Here is a 6,000-nt window from a genome sequence, read left to right as displayed (position 1 = left end):
TTCTATGAGTTCTCATTTGACTGCATAAGGCGAAGCACCTTCATCAATTAATGTACATTGATCTGTATGGGTGAGCTGCTCAATAACATGGAAGCACTGGTAGGCCCTTGTGCTACTAGATGGCAAGAAATTAAGATTAAGCTAGTTCAGTCCATATGAGTTTGCGTTTGTCATAAACCTTGTCTTATGATAGTGGTTGGAAGTGACAAGTTCACATAGATAGGAACACATACACCATAAAATCTAAGTGGAAAGAGGTTTCTCTCTACTTCATGAAAATGATTGTGAGGAAACGCTTTCGCCAGTAGATTTTAAAGGATTGATTAATATCATTAGTGTTAGCAGTTGTGATAATTGCGTTCTCAAATTCGAGTATGATTACGGCATCCCTTTTCATAGTTCGAATTGTGATAAATGGAAAATAGTTTGAACATTCCAGACTTATTGTTATAAGTTCTGAAAGGGTTTAGACACACACATGAGCTATCTAATGAAATGTGTGTGAGCTTGAGAAGTCTAGATAAAGACTTATCGAAGCATCTCATATCAGAAATCTAAACTTTAGTATGAAAGTCAATAGATATTGTTTTCTAGAAGTTCAGCTGATTTCTAGGTACATGTCAAAGCTAGTGGGAGCATAATCGTTATGCTAGTAAGAACATAATTGTTATGCTAGTGGGAGCATAATCATTGTGATGAGTGTTGCGAGTTAGCGACGCTATTTATGGGAAAAAAAGTTTTCAATTTTCAAAGTTGCATAGTTTGGAAATTGTTTCGCTATAGAAAGATTTAAGGGAGAAGATACTTATACTTCATTTCGAATCTAAATGCTTAGTTTGAAGTTTTAATGGAACTTAGTCATAAACATGTATGAATTTCGTGTTGAAGTGATTCAACATAGGAAATTAGATATATAGAAATAGTATAGCAAGAGACTGATCAAGTGTCATGTCTGTATGTAAGACATCATGAATTGAATCCCATATGCTTCGGATATAGGATCGATTGCATGTGCTATAATATTCATGTGTTCTGATTTTCCAAATGCCTAGCACATTAAGGGGGGGAAAGGACAAGAACCGGATATGACTAAAGTTGTTAAACAACTGTCAAGGACAATCTGAGGTTTGCCAAAGATTGGTTGTTTGTGGACAGTTGGAAGTATATTTTTTGTAAGAACCATATTGACATATTCTGAGTAGAGGTAACTCTTGTTCAGAATTGATAGTCATATGGGAATATGGAAATGTTTCCATAGTGGGAGTTAGTTATTGAAATCTGTGTAAGATCCATAAAATTCAAGTCAATTTAAAACTTTTTCAACCATTTAAAAACCATTAATTATCAAAAATTGTTTTCAAAATAGTTTCATGTCATAGTATCCCAGAAATCAAAATCATAAAATATGAGGAAGTGAACGATCACGCCTTCGCCTTCCCGCAATCATCTGAAGTACCTGAAACAAAATCAACAAGTGTAAGCCCCGAAGCTTAGTGAGTTCCCCCAAAATACCAACGCCATACGAACCATAACAATATCATAGCGACAGCATGCATATATAGAGTCTATAGTACGAGTGGTCTTCCCTCACCGGGCCTTCAGTCTACCTGGTCCACTCTCAGGGTCTTCAGTATGAATGGACCGCCCTCACCAGGCCTTTAGCCTATCTGGCCCACTCTCAGAACCTTCAGCATGTCTGGTCCGCCCTTCCGGACCATCAGACTGTCTGGACCATTCTCCGGGCCTTCAGCCTGACTAGTACGCCCTACCGGTTCTGCAGTCTATCCGTACCGCCCTGGGTATGTTGGCCTAGAGCACAAAGCAGGACCGCCTCAACACACCCCCAATCACACAATCAACACATAAACATCATACTCTAGCTAGCATGTACAGGTAATCATATAAATCACTAATCATAGAATCATGAGATATACCAGGATACCGATCTAACAGATCACTAAACATAGCGTCATCCTATAACCAGGATACAGATCTAACAGATCACTAACATAACAACATCCTATAGCCAGGATACAGATCTAATAGATCACTAACATAGCATCATCCTATAACCAGGATACAATCATAAAGGGTCGGCCTTGGTGCCTTAGACCCTATTAATATAGTGAGAATAACTCACCTCACAAGTAGCACTGGATGATAATGTCAAACTCTCAAACACAGCTCCAAAGTCAAACACCTAAAATCATCATAGGACCAATTCCATTAAGACCCAAATTACCAAAGTACCCTTAAAGTCAAACTTGGTCAACCCTGGTTAAAGTCAACAATCAACAGTCAAGGTCAACAGTCCTTGTTGACCCAACTCGTCAAGTTCCTTCAGAACTCAGAGACCGAAAACTCGAGTCAACTCGCCGAGTTACCAAACAACTCGTCGAGTCCATGGAGTGTCCATAGGGTTCGGGATAACCCTCACCAACTCTTCGAGTCGGCTATGCAACTCGTCGAGTTCCTTCAGCCCTTTTCTCATTCAGACAATTTTAAGTGAAACCAAGGCTCCAAACTATAGATCTAGCCTTCTAGGGTGTAGTTACCACGTAAAGTTGCTAACTTTACGTGCATGCAAGGCTTCAAGAGGCTAAAACACCCAAACTAGTCTTAGGAAGAGGTTTTGGGCATGGAGAAAGGCCAAGACTAGATAAAGTTGATAACTTTGTGACTAATGGGGCCTAGAGGAGTCCATATATGAAGTTACAACTTCAAACCATGCTTAACTTCCAAAAATAGATCCAAAATGGGTTAAAAAGACCCTAAACTTTTGAATGAAGAGATCTAACAAGAAAATGATGAAGGTAATGACTTTTTACCTTCAAATGAGAGCCAAAACGAAGTAGATACTAGATCTACAAGCTTCTTCTCGTCCCAATATCCTCAATCTTCAAGCCTCTTCAAGAATGCACCAAACACACACTCTTTAGCCTCACACACACTCAAACTAGAAGGTTAGCTTGATTAGGGTTTGCTTCTAGATGTGAAGGTGGTAATAGAGGCTGGAGGAAGGACTTAAGGTCCTTTAAATAGGTTGCAAACCCTAAAAATTAGGGTTTCCAAGCATAGCCTCTACTCGTCGAGTTGGGTCCTCCAACTCGTCGACTAGGTCCTAAAGTTCACGCGGCCTGATCAGCTTCTACATGACGAGTTGGGGGCATCCAAATCGTCGATTAGGTCTAAAAATATGGATATAAAGCTTTAAATTTTATACCTCGGAGTCGAGATGTTACAATATGTGTGTAAGATTAGTAACTTTAATGCAAGAAGGATGTTGAAGGAATGCTCCTTGAATGTGAGACTTCGTTTCCATGGAATTGTTGTAACGCCTGGTTTCTGGTACGCAATTATTTACAAATTATTCATTTTTACAAAGCTACCCGACGAGTTGGAAGCCCCAGACTCGTCGAGTAGAATTGAATCTTGGACGCGGGATTTCAGCCACCTACTCGACGAGTCAAAAGCCCTCGACTCGGAGAGTAGGTCTGTCAGAATGAAACCCTAATTTCGAGGTTTTGCACCCTATTTAAGCATCTTAATCCCCACCTTTTGGACTCATTTCCAGCCTCCCAAGAATGGGCTAGAAGGTTCAAGGAGAAGATAGTAGATCCAGGGATTTCCTTCCATCATCATCACTTTCTGGTAATCAAGTCTCTAACTTGATCATTCATTCATTGGATCTTCTTACTTACATTTTTATGAGGGTTTTGGTTCAAGAACCTTGGTCTTTGGGATTTGGACGTCCCAAGTGACTTACATTTCAGATCTGGGATCTAGAAGGGGTTCCATGGCATAAAGGTGCAAACTTTATGACCATGGAAGCCCCATGCAAGCTTAAAAGCGTTATTATGGTTTTTTAGCCCTAAAAGGCCATGGATGGAAGGAAAGATTGGAACTTTACGTGTCCAACTGATGTCCAAGGCCTAGATCTATTATAATGTGCTTTGGTTTAGAGTATTATGGCTTGTGGACCAAGATCTATGTTCTAAAGAGTTAGGGTTTGAGCTAAACACATATAGAAAGACTAATAGTGGGTAAAGTTGGAAAGTTTACCCTTAAAAGTGTATTCCCAGTGTGTAGGTGAAGTATGGAGTTTAGGTCTGAAGGGTAGGAGCTTAATCCATTGAGATGGCTCAATCAGAAAGAGGAACTTGGCGAGTCCATAGAGGGACTCGATGAGTTCAGATGGTTTGTCCCGTTTTAGCTTAAGGTAGAACTCGACGAGTCGGTGAAGGGACTCAATGAGTTAAATCGGTAGATCATGACTGTGAGTAGCCTGGGAACTCGACGAGTTAGGGGGAGACTCGACGAGTTAGATCGCGATTTCAGGTTCTAGGACTCGACGAGTTGATGGAGCAACTCGACGAGTTGGGTCAACCAGAAGGTTGAATTTGACCCAAGTGTTGACTTTCACCAGGGGTAAAATGGTCATTTTACCCTAAGAAGGATTATTAGATTTTGATTAAGTGTTATTATGAAATTGATAGTCGGGGAGTCGTCGGAGCAGCAGTCAGAGATTCCTCACACGAGATTTCACAGCTAGCATACGAGGTGAGTTTCCTTCAGTAGGAACGGGTCTACGGCACCAAGGTCGGCCCGTATATATGATACGTTAGTAGCTGAGTGTGGGCTGGGCCCGATGAAACATCCCAAAAATACAGTCCAAAAATTTCATTTTTAAATCATTAGTAAAACCATAAATATCCTCATCGTATAAAAGTCATAAGTCATGTATCATAATCACATGTCAAAATATATCAGAGTATAAACATCCCAGGCTAAACAAATGGTGTGTGCACTGCAATCATCCCGAGCTCCTCTTTTGAAACCGAAGTACCTGAAACCAAAACTGAAAACTGTAAGCACGAAGCTTAGTGAGTCTCCCCAAACTACCACATATCATACACTCAATCACATAACTTGGGCCTAGGCCACTACATCGGGCCCCGCTCGGCATCGGACCGAGATCTGGTATACATATAAACATATCAAAAATGCTCATAACATAAAAACACAACATAAACATAACTTGGGACTCCGCCCAGCTGCATCGGGATGAATCCCGACATCGGCTTACCCGGCATCGGGCCCCGCCCGGCATCGGGCTTACCCCGGCATCAGACCACGTCTGGCATCGGGCCCCGCCCGACATCGGTTTTGCCCTGGCATCGGGCTTGCCCCGACATACAACATCTCATATACATAGCATATAACATAAGCATGTAAACATAAGCATATAAACATAAGCATAAAAACATTCATCGGGTTTGCCCCGGCATCAAACTAGAGTGCGGAACATGTACACATAACACGTAAGCTAAACATGCATAGGGTTTGCCCCGGCATCGGGCCAAAACTCGGAACACATAACACATAACATATAAGCTAACATACATTGGGCTTGCCCCGGTATCGGACCGAAGCCCGAAACACATAACACATAACATGCAAGAATCACAAAGACATCAAGCATACATAACATTCCTCGGGACCTCCCCGGCATCGAATCGAAATCCGGAAAGCATATAACCTACATCGGGCCATGCCTGGCATCGGGCCGTAGCCCGGAACTACTAACATCTAAACGGGTCGGCATTGTGGCCGTAGACTCGTTCCTACTGGAGAAAACTCACCTCGCACTGCTGAAGTCCCGCAGATAAAACCCTAGCTGCTGGATGACAGATTCCCGAATCTGTCAACATCAAAATAACACACAATTAATAATTGGATCCCCAACACATATCCATAAGTCCATGCTATGGGTAAAAGACTACTTTACCCCTAACTTAGCTTGACTCAAGCCCAAGGCCCAATCCAAGGGCCCAAAAGTCTAATATTGAACCAAGGCCCAACTATGGTCCAATTTTCCAAATTGGGCCCAAACCTCTACATGGTCTTGCCTTAAGGACCTACCATTTATTCTTGCTCCAACACTTGACACTCTGATAGTCCAATGTCTCATAATCATCAAGGCCCAGTTATGGCCCATCT

This window comes from Lactuca virosa, chromosome 9 (assembly GCF_052849685.1).
Source record: "Lactuca virosa cultivar CGN04683 chromosome 9, Lactuca_virosa_CGN04683_v6, whole genome shotgun sequence".
NCBI classification, from domain to species: Eukaryota; Viridiplantae; Streptophyta; class Magnoliopsida; order Asterales; family Asteraceae; genus Lactuca; species Lactuca virosa.
The sequence above is the reverse complement of the archived record's forward strand: the minus strand, read 5'-3'. Positions refer to the sequence as shown.